We start from the raw sequence: 15,519 nt of genomic DNA, 5'->3' as shown, positions 1-15,519 counted from the left end.
CTCCCACACATCATTTGTGAAATTTCCATTCAAAACTGCCCCGAGTTCATTATGTTTTCTGTTCTATTTGCTCTCAATTGCCAGGTATTTAAGTACTGCTGGAGGCAGCATACCAGACAAGGGATATCTTCTGTGGTATGACTGTCATGTTTGACTGTACATTTTGTGGTTTCATTTCCTTTTTAGGAAACAAAGGTAAGACAATGGCTTCTTATTGTTAGTCATGTATAATCTCATTGAGATGCACTTCCAAACAGTAAAACTCAGCCCTGACAGAATCAAAAAGACTCATAGCTCACTCAGCCATTTCCATCAGTTTTTGTGTACTTTTTAATATTCTTGATACATACAGTTACAACACAGTGTGTGTAAATGTCTTGTTAACACAGAGAAGGTCTTAAATGTCATGGTGAGTGTGAGTTGTTTGTTTACTTGAGAAGAAAAAATACAGCCAATCAGCCTTTGTTTAAGTACAGATTCGAAAATATATAACAAATATTCTGGAAAGCAGTTTATATCAAAATGACTCAGATCACTGCTCATTAAATCAATGCACTGGATCCTACTCATTTTTATGGTGTTATGTCTGTCTGTCCAATTATATATGGTTTAATCTGTTTTTAATTATTTTTATTATTTAATCTTGTTTTAACTTTTGTATCTTGTGAATTTTCAACAATGTTTTTTTTAAGTCACTTTGAGTCCCTAACTGGAAAGAAGACAAGATAGTAGTAGTAATAGTACTGCTAGTAGTAGTAACAGTAAATTTCTCCATCATAATACTACATAAAACAACAATAATCCTAAATTTCTCAAATTTATTGTAATTGTTTCATGGGGAAACTAATGCTTTTTCATAGACATTATTGTTCATAGCTTATATGAGTCAGCGAGGCTAAGAATACCAGTGTGATGTTGTGGCTTGAGTGCTGGGCTGGGACCCCAGGAGACCAGGGTTCAAATCGCCACTCATCAATGGAAACCTACCTTGGACAAGTTACAGTCTCTCAGCCCTAAAGGAAGGCTATGGCACACCTCCTCTGTATAAACCTTGACTATAAGTCAGAGTCAACCTGAAAGCACACAACCCCCCAACAATTAGTAGGAAAACCTGATGTCTCTTGTTGATAAAAATAACAACAATAAAGCTATGAGATACTGTATAGGTTTAATGGAAGAATTAACTGAACCAATTACAGAAAGAAAAGTATTCAACGCTACACAACTTTTCAGAAGCAAGGGTTCCCTTTATTATCATGTTATTTATGGAATGTTGATGTGTTGTCTCCAAGCGGTTGCATATCCAATGCTGTTAGTGGTTTAGTCATTTTTTTAATAAGCTATCTTCTGTAACAATGTACAACTCCGATTTAAGCCAGAATCCTGCTGGTGCATTATGTTAGGAGTTATACTTTTTCCAGGATTGTGCGACAGTGACAAAGGAAAGCAGACGACATGTGCTTCCCTTTGAAGGCATGATGAGTGCTAATGTTGGTCTAATTTCAGTTCCAAATGAACAATATTAATTACTGTCTTTTAACAAAAACCTTTGGTGTCTAATGACTTTACCTAATGTGTACAGATAGATAATTTTATATTATTTTATCTTCAACTTTTAAAATTATGCTATCTCTAATATTTTTACAATGGTCCAAAACACACTGCTGTAATAATGCTTGAGACCTGGCTCAGTGCTAGGGAATTCTGAGAACTACAGTTTGTGTGACATTTAGCCTTTTCGGTCAGAGAGCTCTGGTGCCACAATAGAATACAATTCCTAGGATTTCCTAGCACTAAACCAGGGAAGTTAAAGTAGTTTCAAATTGGATTATTTCTGCAGTGTGTTTTGGACCAAAGTCCCAAAGGTGCTACAAAATTCCTTTGCATACTGATATTCTAGACTAACATGGGTATGGGTATGTCTTTGAGCCAGCCTATTTTTCCACTGCCTTCCTTCTTCCACATGGCTGTAGTGCATATCATCTTGTTCACCCTGCTGCTACCATATACCAGCAAAACACACTGACATGGTACTGGCTGTATTAGTTTTCCATTTCATTTTTTTATCCTGTTAAAAATATTAACAGAAACATATAATAAAGAAAAGCAATGAATTAAATGTCATAGTAGGGAAGGCAAACTTATTCTCAGTTCAGAAGATTTTTTCCAAAGAAGGAAATTATGTGTATTAGCAAATCATGTGAAAAAATTGGCCACATATTTTAGTACATTGATTCCTTGTGATTCAACAATATTTCATTCTCTTCCATCCAATCCTTGTCCTCTCAGAGACTGGGTACAGAATGTTTTCTTACCCATTAATCTAAGGAATTTTAAAAGAATCATTGAGGACATTTTCCTTATTTTCATCATTAAACTCTGCTATTTATTGTTCTATACTTACGTCGACTATATCTTTGTGGTACAAACAATTGTTACCTGTATATCCATTTTCTCAAAGATATCTTCCGAAATCTGTTATCAGCTCCACCATGTTCTCCAAATAATCTGTGCATACTTTGTCAGTTTATCAGCAGGCAACATGCTAGACCTGATCTTTGGCATCCTGCATGTATTTTGGTGTCATAATCCATACCTAATCACAAAAGCCCTAAACTAAAGATGGTAAGCTAGGAAACAAAACATAATTACTCCAATTCAAAGAATATGCTCCTATAATAGGACAACAAAATGTATCATTATTTATAGTGTGTCATGAGCTGGGATTTATACGATAAAAATGTATTTGTTTCCTTGAAGATCCCTAAAGGGGGTGAAAGTTTCTTGTTGTAAAACCAGTTTGGAGGTGTGTCCAGCTGGCCTGTCAACAGTTGAGAATGTTTCCATTCAGATCTGCTATCCAGATGCATCTTTCTGGACACCAACCATGTAGGTGTCTCTGAGTTCGAAAAAAAGAAAAAAAGAAAAAGAAAAGGCTTGAATCCTGTTGGGAATTTAATTCATTTTAAAACAATTTATGATCATGTTAAGTTGACTTGCACCATTGCATAACACTAAGGAGTTTATCACACATGAGGAATTTCTCTTAATTTCAAATGAAAAGAAAGTGGGGCCAGAACACATTCATGTGAATTTGCTAGTTCAGCGAATTTATGTGAATTCGAATTGCGTCCAAACTGACTTCTCATTGCCTGAAAATAGCTTGCCATTGCCTGAAATTGCGTGTGATCACCTCTCACGCAATAACACGAAACTCCATGACTGAGTTCGGACTGACTTCCCATTGCCCAAAATAGTGTGTGGTAGTCTATCAACCAATGACGTTAAACCCCATGATTGTGTTTGGATTGCCATTGGATTATATTTCCAGTTTCCCTTGTCTGATAAACTCCTAACATTCCCAGGAGAAGCTAAGCTATTGGGATCCTTGGAAAAAGACAGCCAACAATGTGGCTGTTTCACATTGTGCCTGGATGTGCAATGTGTCTGAATGTGCAACATGTTCTCTTGCACAATGGGACATTGTTGCAGGCTGCCTTGTTGTGCACTGTTTCAGTTCACTAGCATGGCTGTGTATCTGTCAGTGACACAACTCCATTACTGAAAGTTACATACTAGCCTCTGAAGCAAGATTTAGGCATATATTTATTGTGGCTGTTGTTGTGTGCCTTCAAGTCATTACTGTCATATGATGACCCTATCATAACATTTTCTTGGCTTGGTTTCTTCAGAGTGGTTTTTGCCTTTGCCATTGCTATTCTCTGAGGCTTAGAGAGTGCAACTTGCTAAGGGTCACCCAATGGATTTTTCTGCTTGAGTGGGGAATCAAACTGTGATCTCCAGAATTGTAATCCAGGAGCCCATGCCCACTTACACTTACATGACACTGGGTTGTGGAATAGATTGAGGCCAATGCTTAGTTCTCACTATGGAAGTGAATTATGTCCTTAATCTATGTAGTTCCCACTAGTGGGAATAAGTGCAGGGTTTTTTTGTGGGGGGGGGGGATAAGGTTTGCCAGGCTCCAAGGAGGTGGAGGGTTGGCTGCAAGAAGGAGGGTCCACTCCTGGCACCTGGCCGCCCTGATGGGAGTCCCTCTTGGCCGAAGGGTCGCGGCCAAGCAGCACAGAGGGCTCAGATTACCAGTGGAGGCAGAGGGGGCTTTGGGGAACCGGTGCCGGGGCGAGCCCATGGGGGGGCAGACCAGGGGGTTCCCATTCACCATTCCATGCCCGCAGGGCTCCCAGCAACCACACTGGCCTGGTATTTTTTGAGGAACATGGCAACTGTGAACCTTCAAGTCATTTTTCTGAGCTGAAATAACTTTGAGGGCTGCTGTGAGGAAAAGATTCCAGAGCAGACTATGCCCGTATATGTTAAATAAAGGGAGAAAATTCCAATTGCAGGATTTCACTATACTGCAGGTACTGTAGGTTTATACCACTTTAACAGCTGTGGCTTCATTCTAGAGACTCCTGGGATTTGTAGTTTGCAGAGGCACTTAGATTTGTTTTGCCAGAGAGTTCTAGTGCCTCAGCTACAGCAGAGAAATCTATGGCCTTCACAGGATTCAGAAGAATGGAGCCACGACAGTTCAAATTGTATCAAACTGCTAGATTGTAGATTTTATTTTATTATAAGATTGGAATTTTTTCTCCTTTTTTCATTGCAGACGTTTCATACGTTTTTGTTTTGTTTGTTTTTCCCCGCTTTCATGAGCATTTCAAATTTATAATGTTACTTCTGATACATATACAAGCGACACACACAGGAAGTCTAGGCCAGGAACAGTTGCTGCTTCATCTCTCAGACCCAGGAGTTCTGCTCTATGTCCAAAAACAAATTTGTAGTCCGTCAGCAGTAGATAAGCATTTATGTTTGCAATTCTATTTTAAATGCATTTGTTTATTGCCATTGGGTTTCTATATGCTTGTTATTGTCCTGAGAACAGCAGAACCACTTTAGAGATCCCTGTGATTAAGCAGCAGCAATTTATTGAGTCACAGAAACTCTTGGGAAGCATCTGGGTCAAAATGATATAGCTTTGTAAGCCGCAGCACTTCAGTGGCATACATTACTTTGCACTTTGTATTAGAGAAATGGGGAGCGGCATTGAGCTCCAACAAATCATGTGTATGCATGTGTGTCATTGAGCTAAATCTCAGGGACAAAATGATTTGAATAACTACAAATTTGGCTGAAAACTTCAGGATAATGGATCAAATGCATTCATTTAAAAAGATAAGTCCAATTGTGTGTTTGGAGCATCACTGGGGTATTTTAATGGGATGTGGTGTGCTAAGGATGCACCATTTCAAGGGCAGATGCAATGTGAACATCACATTAGTATTACATGTCCCAACCAGAATAAACCTATTGAATCAGTATGTGGAGAGATCTTGTAGCACCTTTGAGACTCCTGAAAGAAAAAAAAATTGGTAGCATGAGCTTTCCTAGACTTCAGTCTACTTCCTCAGATGCGTCAAATGTCTTGGTCTTGGTTAGTCTTGGTTCTGCCTTCCTAAAATGTCTTTTATCAAAGAAAATTACAACTTATCAATCAATACATACCTATTTCCCATTCCTCTTGAAGACTTGAGTTATCAAAGTGTTTTATACTTATTATGTACAATTGTTCTGTCTTGAAACTTATTCTTTTCTTCTACTATTATATATTTTGTAACAGGTTTATCTATTTTCCTCTTCTTCATCCATTATTTACAAAAAGCTGAGCATTCTAACTGTTTGTAAAGATATCTGAGTGGTTTTTTTACTCCAATTAAGTAAATGGAGGACATGTCCTGGAAAAGGAGGAGGACCAAGTCTGGTCACCTTGCATAAAAGTTTTATTATTTATTCCTGGACTAGTACTCGGCCTAAATGATCTCTCTCATATATGCGATGATTTTGCCCACCGTTATTGTTTTTAATGTTCATGTAATTTTTAATTCTTAACTGTTTAATTCTTTATTAAGGGGGGGGGACATTGTGTATATATTGTTGCATTATTTTAATGATGTACACCGCTTTGTTTTAACAAAAAGCGGGATATAAATAAAAGTTTTATTATTTATTTTATTAGTAATGTAAATTTTGGTCCGCTCAAAAATGGAGGACATTTTGGCATCCCTCCTGGACCGGAAACAGGTTGGAATGGAAGACATGTCCTAGAAAAGGAGGACCAAGTCTGGTCACCTTGCACAGTAATGTAAATTCATGCTTCTAGGTCCAGGAGGGATCCCAAAACGTCCTCCATTTCATTTTTCAATTAATAATCTTTATTTTTATGATTAAACAATCCATTTTTTTGAGCAGGACCAAGAAGCACGGATTTACATTGCTATGCAAGGTGACCATAATGGGTCCTCCATTCTAACCTCCTCCTGGTTCAGGGAGGGATGCCAAAACATCCTCCATTTTGAGCAGGACCAAGAGGCATGGGTTTCTAGGGCCAGGAATGTTTGGAGCTTTTGATGTGGTCAGGTCCTCCACGGTTGTCGGGAGGTTTTTTTTGGGAGGGGCTCTTCCATTTTGGGGTGCCTGGTCCTCCCTTTGGGGATGAGGAGGACCTCTGATCTTGGATCAGGGAAACTCTGCATCCCAAAGGATGCTGCTGTGGTGCTGGGAGGGCCATCAATCCATCAGTCTTTGGTGTCTGGTGGAGGCTTCCTGACGTCAAGGGCTGCTGGAGGAAAAGGAAAGCTGGACTCAGAAGAGCGAACGAGTAGCAGCAGCAGCAGCAGCAGCCGCTCCAGGCAGAGGCCAGTCTGGGCAGCGGAGGAGGAAGGAAAGGACCGGGTAAGTCATCTCGTTGCCCTCAGCTCCCTTAGTTTCAAAGAAGGCTACTACAGCAGGGCTGGACAGGCGTCCTCCTTTTCCCGGACGCGTCTTCCCTTTTTTTTTTTTTGCCTTCTCTCCAGGAGAGATCCCCAGTTGCCCCCTTTGCTGAGCATGGAGTGCTATTTCTTACAGGGTTTGCATAGGGCATGTCCTCCATGATTCCTGGCATGTCCTCCATCATGGGGGGCTGGTCCTCCTTGGCGTGGAGGACATCTCCCAGACCTCCTCCCTTTCCAGGACCATCTGTCTTCCATTTCCTCCTTCTTCTGTCCAGGAGGGATTCTCAAAGGTCCTTCATTTGGACAGGACTTGGGTTTGTATTCCTAGGAGGGTTTTGAACATGTATCTGGGTCAACTCCGACAATCTTCTGCAATGTCCTACATTTTGCGGTGCCTGGTCCTCCTTGGCGGTGAGGAGGACATCTGGACGCCCTATACTAGAACCGTCGGGGCAAGGTGTCCTCCTTTTCCAGGACATGTCCTCCATTTCAGCCTTTTGTCCAGCCTTTTTGAGCATAACTAAGTAGTATGGGTTTACATTTATAGGCAAGGGGAACCAGACTAGGTCCTCCTTTTCCAGGACCTGCCCTCCTTTCCCACCTTCTTTCCATTCTGCGCACGATTAAAGAGGCATACATTTATATATTTCTATGGGAGTGTTTAGAGCTTTTCTTTGGGCATGGCTTGCATGTTTTCTAGCATGTCCTACATTTTGCAGTGCCTAGTTCACCTTGGCCGCGAGGACATTTAGTCCCCCTCCATCGAGAAATGGGAGGTTTAGTCTTGGACTGCATCCACATTGTAGAAATAATCCAGTTTCACACCACTTTTTAACTGCCCTGGTTCAAGGCTATGGAATTCTGGGTGTTGGAGTTTGTTGTGGGGCCCAGACCAGGTTATTTCTCCAGTGTGGATGCAGCCCTAGAATTCCATAGGATGGAGCCATGACAGTCAGAGCAGTGTCAAACATAGCACTGAGCCATGGCAGTTCAAAGTGGTGTCGAACTGGATTATTTCTGCAGTGCAGATGCAGCCTCAGAATTGTTGTCAGGTGTTATATGCTGAGGTTTTAGCAAGTCTTCTGCTAGGGAAGCTTGTCAAGGATCTGGGGGTTTTGTGTGTGAAAGGAGTGAGTGTGGACATCCATGTACAGGAATGAATAAGAAGAGGAAGGATTTGCAGGCAGCCCTCCACTATTGCGGCCTTGATTTTTGCGGATCTGATTATTCACGAATTTGATTAATATGTTCGCGCTAGGAATCTCTAGGTCCTTCAGCGCAATTCTGCTTGAAATTGACCACAGAGTTGTGCTGGAGGACTTAGAGATTACTAGAGAAAACATTTCTCTAGGCATTTATAGATCCTCCAGCATGATTCTGTGGTCAACCTCTGGACCTAGAGATCCCTAGAGAGGTGTCCTTTCAGGTAAAAGCATAGTACATAAAGAGCTCTTGTAGCACCTTTGAGACTAATGGAAAGAAAGTAATGGGCAGCATGAGCTTTCGTAGACTTCAGTCTACCTCCTCAGATGCTGCCAATTTCTTTCTTTCCCTTAGTCTCAAAGGTACTGCAAGATCTCTCTGCGTACTGATTCTATAGACTAAGACAGCTGTATCTTTGAATAGTGTTGTTTTTTTTATTTGCATTTTTTACCACTTTCATGGGGGACCTGTGCCTCTAACCCCAGCAAATGTGCAAGGTCAACTGTACTACTCACAAGAGCAACTCTAGCTCCTGTGAAGTAGCCTGGTTCTCTGTTTGTGCAGATGAAAGAATCTACAGCTTTGTAGAAAAAATGGTTCTGTTCAATTCAGTTACGTTTCCAAGTGGCAAGGCGTCATGCCAGAAATGCAACAATACAACTATGATTAATAACAGAACGCATGTCTTACAGACCGTTCGCCCGGGTGAGAGATAGGCCAGCTCAAACTAGTTGTCTTAGGACAATCGTATTAGCCGAACACAGATGAATGAAGAGAGATGCAATAAGTCCATAATAAAATAATGTCATTAAGAGAGGCTCTTAAGAGTGAAAACAGAATCCTGCTGTTTGTCACGTCGGCCTCCCACATCGTGGCCACTCATAACCCTTTAAATTGGATTAATCTTGCTGTTCATGTGACAAGTCAGATGAAGAGCAAAACAATAGTGGGAGTATTGTAGCCTGACTTAAATCTCAGAGTGGAGGGAAGAGAAAGATTTGGTCCTTACGTTTTCATTCTAGCATGACGTGTGAGAAACAGGACAACACCAGGGCATGTGGACTGTATAATGGAAGATATTACTTAGCTGTCTCAAAAATTAAGTTTATATCTTGAGGAAGCAGCTCAGATTGAAGATCTCCTTTGCTTTTGTTTACTCCTCCTGTTTCTTCTTTGCCTCCCTCCTGTGGCATCTGAAATGAAAACTGTTTTCTTCTTTGCTTCATCTAATGTCTTCAACGCACACACACTATAACAGAAAAGCCAGTTTGGCCAATACCTCTATCCTTGCAAAGCCAAAAATGCAAGTCGACAAGAGAATTGGGGGAAGTTGCACAGTTCTGCTCATAGTGCTCCATGCAACTTCAGAAGAGGCGTTTTCATGGCTGCTCCTGCCAGGTTTCCAATATTTTGTGGCTTTTTGCACGTGGGCGTAGGCTGCTGAAAGCAGGAGAATGGGATTGGAAGAGGTAGTGCGAGGCTGCAGTGAAAGACCTCATTGAGTTTGGGGAATTTCACTGTTCACGTTATCATAACAGTTGCTGGAATCTCCTTCGGTAGTGAGGTGGGTGGTGTGTAGAGTAATGCCTATGCTGACTAATGAAACTGGCTAAGACTTTAATGGACAGATGTTCCAGGGCTAATCTAAGATGACCTGTTGTGACCAGCACATGCATGTGCTGAAGGAAAATAAATCTTGCTGGAAAAGAATATCACTCACTCTCTGTGTGTGTGGCAGCATGCCTGATAGATTGACTGACCTTGTGCTCTGTGGTCCAGTGTTTTGCCTGGCACCGATACATCTGGATTTGAGAACGAGTAACACAGCACTTAATATGCAATGCTTCTTTCTCAGTGAAGTTTGTTTCCAGTAAGTAGACAGTAGCTTTTCTCAGAAGCACTGCTTTCATAATGGATTACTTGAGTTCAGTTGGCTGATAGCTCAAAGAGAAATCTTCCAAAAATGGCCCAACAGGTTGTTAACTGCCAACCATGTTTTTCATAACAAATCAATTTTGAAAAAGCTGAAGGCTAGCTGATGATTATTTATAGAACTTTTTGTTGTCACCCCCGCCACCAAGTCTCTGAAAGTGTATAGCATCATTGCTGAGGTTGGTAGGAGAATCTTCAATGGATGGTGTTGGGGAAGTGCTTTGGTATCCTCTTGAATAATGAATCTTAAGTTGGATAAAAATAGAAGGATAGCAACAGAATTCTAAGTGAAGAATCGATGCCTTGATAATTGATTGTTAGCTGTCTTGTAACCAAAATTTGGAAAAATTATTTTTGAGGCTACATCTGCTAGCGGTCATGCTGCCTGGTGGATTCTGAGTGCTGTTGTTGAAAGAAATGAACCTGTCCAACCTTTACTAATCCCATCGCCAACCCTTGCATAAATTCCATTGATTCAATGGGTCTACTGTACTTGGGACTCTCAATGGGGTTAAAGACATTCTCCCCATTCCCTTACTGAGATCTTGATTTCATGTAATGTGCAAAGGTCGAGAAGAGCCAGCATATTCTAGTGGTTTGAGTGTTGGACTAGGATTCTGGGAGACCAGGGTTCAAATTCCCTCGTGGCCATGGAAATCCACTGGCTGACCTTGTGCAAATCATATTCTTTCAGCTTCAGAGGAAGGCGGCTGTAAACCCCTTCCAATCTTGCCAAGCAAACCCCATGATAAGTTCACCTTAGGGTCACCATGAATCAGAAGCCATTTGAAGACACAAAACAACAACAACAACAGCAGCAGCAGCAACAACAATAACAAAGGAACGGAACATAGGAAACCTTATGAATCAGACCAATAGCCCATTTAATAATAATAATAATAATAATAATAATAATAGGTTTTATTTATATACCGCCCAATCACTGGGAATCCGAGCGGTTTACAACAGAGGGGATAATAGACGGTTCCCTGCCCTTAGGCGTACAATCTAAAAGACACGACACAAAAGGAGAAGAGAATGGTGAGGGGGGGGATTAGGTCCAGCAGTTATTCTCTCCCTCTGAGGCCTGGACCAAGGCAGATGGACCGGAGGGAGGTCTCTTCTTCTTCAGACTAGCTCTGATGGAGCTGGGCCTGCCTGGTCAACTCCCTCATAGGCTGGAAGATGACAGTTATGGAGGGAGGAGCTTCTATCTTCAGGCTAGCCCTGATGGAGCTGGGACAGCCTATTCACTCCCTCCCAGGCCGAAGGATGACAGTTATGGAGGGAGGGGTTTAGTTTGGGATCATCCCATTGAAACCCAGGGTCTGAAGCAGGATTCTTTCCTCACCTTTCTGGGGATCTCTGGTATTTCTTTTTGAGCTCCCATCCAGATATTAACAAGGCCTGAGCCTGTTTATCCTCCAAAATCAGATGAAATGGTATGGTGGATATTTTGTTCTGACACATTTTTCTGAGGCTGAATTTTCTCAGCTTTGCCAGATAACACCTTTGCATTATTACTGTCAACCACTGCGATCAGCCTGGTTTCCAGGCTGGAGGGAGCTGTTTTACTAAATCACTGTGTCAGTTGTTGCTGTTTCACTGCATTACGTTGACTCATTGTAAAATGAAAAATGGGGCAAAGCTGGCATATTGTCTGTTTTGGCTGCTGAAAAGTGGTCTGTCTCCTTTTTGTGCTGTGAGGGATTTTCACTTCACACACCGTCACTACATTCTAATTAGCTGGCCCTATGACTTATTATTACTTAGAGCCTTATCACACGTGAAACAGGAGCTCCAATTCTAAGCAAGGGAGGAGCAGAGTCACTTTGAATCCAAGGCAATTCACATGATGTATTATCATACCTGAAGAACGAAATTATGGTCTCTACTTGGGCAAAGTGGAGCGAGTGCACATTGTATTACCATACCAGAGGGATTCAACGATTCGAATTGGCACCCTTGCGCATGCTCAGTGGGGCACTGGACGCTGTCATCCTTCCCTGTCCCCTCCTTAGCTGTCATCCTTCATAGAGGAGAAGGAGGAGCCAGGGGATGATGGGATAGGTGGCAGGGTGCCAATGGGGGCGAGATCAGGGTGAAAGAGGAGGCAGGGGAAGATGGGACAGGTAGCAGGGTGCCAGGGGGTGAGATTGGGGTGAAGGAGGAGGCAGGGGATGATGGGACAGGTGGCAGGGGGTCACTGGGGGCTAGATTGGGGTGAAGGAGCAGGCGGGATGATGGCACAGGTGGCAGGGTGCTAGAAGGGGCAAGGTCGGTGTGAAGGAGCAGGCAGGGAATGATGGGACATGTCGCAGGGTGACAGAGAGGGCGAGATGGGGTGAAGGAGCAGGCAGGAGATGATGGGACAGGTGGCAGGGTAGCAGAGGGGGCGAGAAGTGAAGGAGGAGGCAGGGGATGATGGGAAAGGTCAGAGGGGGTCACTGGGGGTGAGATTGGGGTGATCTTCCACACCAGACCAATTCAAAGTGAAATTGAAGTGAGCTTGGAAACAATTTTTGTGAATTCACTTGTTACCGAATTCACAAAAATGAGGAGTCACTCCAAATTGACTGTGGATCTGCCTCGGAACGACCCCCCCCCCATAGAAACCAAGAATGTCTGATAATACATCACATTATAACATGAATACGCATGGCTGGACCAGCAGTGACTCCGGATCTGAGCTGCAAAACCCCTCGTGTGATAAGGCCCATAGACTTTTTTATTATTAATTTTTTATTTAGTTTGGAGCCAACAAGGTGTAGTGATTTGAGTACAGTACTCGACTACAGTTCTGGAGACCAAGGTTCGAATTCCCACTTAACCATGGAAATCCATGGTGTGGCCTTGGGCAAGTCACACTTTGTCTGCCTCAGAAAAAGGCAAAACAAACAAATAGCCCGAAAACCCACAAAAAATTAAATAAACAAATCTTGGCAAGAAAACCTCATAAAAGGTTTTCCTTAGTCACCATAAGTCAGAAATAACTTGAAAGCACACAACAACAACAACAACAACAACATTTTATTTGATGGGGATTACTATTTTTTTACACTTTCTCTTGTATGTGTGTTTTTTTTAACTCTGTGAATTAGTTGAATCCATTTAACCCTTGAGCCAAACAATGATGTTGTGGTAAACCCAAACCACCTCTGGTAAGGTTATTCTTCATTAGAAGCAGATATTTTGTAAAATTAATGGCTTTTGGTTGCTATTGCAGTTAAGGAAATGCATTCCAAAGTTTCATGCATTCTTAACATTCATGCATTCACAAAAATATTTTACTGCTGGGAAAACCTACCCCCGCTCCACTAGTATGAGGATTGCAACCAGGAGTCCTTTTACACTACGCAATTACAGCATTATGACCCCACATTAAACAACACATGGCTGCATCCTATAGCATCCTGGGGGTTGGAATTTGGTGAGACACTAGAGCTCTCTGGCTGAGAATTCCAAATAACTTCCCCCAAACTTAATATTCCCAGATTTCATAGAAAGAAATATATGAAAGAGCCCTAAACTCAGAGGGGACAAGGAAACTTGGCAGAGTGGGTAATAATGCAGTTGGCCGTACTATTCAAAAGTCCCAAGAATTTCACCCTCTGGTTCCTGACTCTGTGAAGGCCAATGGGCATATTGGATAAAACACACAAAATGTACCACATAGCATCTGAAATCATTTGGGAAGGGTTACACTGAGCCGATCACTATTGGGTCCATAGATTTCAGGTGCAAGTGGGTGGCTAGATGATGCTGGCAGTGTCAGCTAAAGACTCAAGAATCTTGTGGTTTTGGCCTTTAACCCATCCCTCACAGTTGCCCCCCAAAATGGGGACTAAGAACTAGAAATTCTATTTTGGAACAAGTGCATTATAAATAACTTCCCAGTGAGTACAAAACCATGATATTTACATGCTCAGAATGGGTGTGCGCATTGGTTGTAATCTCATGATCCCTTCCTGGATCAACACTTCTCTACAGAAGAATTCACCAATGCTTATTTCCATACTAAAAGTGATCGTAAGGTGGAGAGAGGACCTTTGGGTGGTATTCTTTATCGACAGTGTAGCATTAGCTTGTTTTTGTGGGGCAGTTTGTCCTAAAATATCAGTCAAGTTTTTGAAATAACTTCCTTATGTGTCACTAGATCTCACAAAGCCAGTTAAATCACTTAATATGCCATGTGTATGTTTGTGCTCACTAGTGCCATACTTGCAAACCATTTTACCTGATGTATTTCTGGGGCATGAGTGCATACCCATTGAAATTAGGGGTCAAATATCACACACACACACCCATAGCAGCTGACCCATATAAAGGAACACTGAGTATAGTTGGAGACTTACTGGTATTTATAATCTATTCTTTATTGTTTAAGTTGTGAGTTAGATCCTGCTCCATTTGCATGGACTCACATCTTCCAGATGTGTCACAACTGGGCTGTTGACCATGATTACTGGATGACTTCCAGAGTTTCCCAGAGAGTTCCAGAAAAATGTAAAGTCATTTCAGGGCAGCTACATATTCATATTGTTGAGAAATTAGAAGATGCTATTTTCTGGCAGCAAGAATGAGAGCATGAGTATAAACTGTAGTTTCAAGACCGTACATTAATGTGAGTTCTCAAACCTAGGTCAATACTATAGAGAGTAATGATCTACCAGGACTAGAACAACATGTTCCCACACCCAGAAACAACAATAATCACTTTGTTGCCTCTATTTTTAATCAAAATATTTTCTATGCTTCTCTTAAGTTTCCCCTCCACATTACTTCATACAACTTAAGTTTCCTTTCACATGACTGAAACTATGCCATCCTAGTAGAGCTTTCCTTCCAGTCTTTCCTCTTAACATCAGTGTCAATTCAGGGGTTGCAAGTGTCAGGTTCTTTTAGTATCTTTCTCCCATCTGTTTCAGACCTGGCATTGTAACTTCCCAAATTCCACATCCAGGAGTTGTTCCCCTTTCCAAACAAAGAAAAATCTAAGCTTTTATCTGTTCACCTAGTATAATCTACCCTCCCATTCCCACCAAGAGTCTAGGTAGAATATATTATTCTCCATATCAATCTCATGCAGTATTTTAGAAGTTGAGGAAACATGATTGGTCCAAAGTTACCACAGAGTGACATCCATGCTTGGTCTGAGAAATGTAACCAGCTCTTCCATGTCCGAATCCAATTTCATTAATTTCATTAAATTCTTTAAAGAACAGGCTGTGTTGTGTTGTATTGTTTTAAAGCAGTGGTGGTGAACCTATGGCACACGTGCCATCTCTGCCAGCATGTGCACCGACTCCTCCTCTTCCCCTACCCTCTTGTCCTTTCAGCTGTCTCTGGAGAGGGGGGGGGGAGAGAAAGAGCTGGTGCACGCCTGTTCCCCCACCCTCTCATGCCTTTAACTGGCTTCCCGAAGCCAGTTAAAGGCAGGGGATGTTGGGGGAAGAAGCAGAGGGGGGGTTGCCCCCGCCATCCCTTTAGGCTGAGAGAGCATGACTTGTGTGTGTGGTGCTATCAAGTCATTTGTGACTTATGGCGACCCTAAGGTGAAACTATCATGGAGTTTTCTTGGCTA

The 15,519-nt window shown here is 42.0% G+C and overlaps 1 protein-coding gene across 2 annotated transcripts in view; it reads left to right on the top strand.

Annotated features, from left to right (window-relative positions):
- The first annotated feature begins 6,658 nt into the window (after positions 1 to 6,658).
- The window catches only part of DAAM2 (dishevelled associated activator of morphogenesis 2), a 311,847-nt gene continuing 302,986 nt past the window's right edge, over positions 6,659 to 15,519 (top strand). For both annotated transcript variants that reach the window (XM_042452668.1, XM_042452654.1), the window contains exon 1: positions 6,659 to 6,759. The gene's annotated coding sequence lies outside the window, so the exon portion shown is untranslated. The remainder of the gene's footprint in view (positions 6,760 to 15,519) is intronic.

The sequence above is a fragment of the Sceloporus undulatus genome, chromosome 1, assembly GCF_019175285.1.
Source record: "Sceloporus undulatus isolate JIND9_A2432 ecotype Alabama chromosome 1, SceUnd_v1.1, whole genome shotgun sequence".
Taxonomy (NCBI): Eukaryota; Metazoa; Chordata; class Lepidosauria; order Squamata; family Phrynosomatidae; genus Sceloporus; species Sceloporus undulatus.
This window is presented reverse-complemented; position numbering and strand designations above follow the sequence as displayed.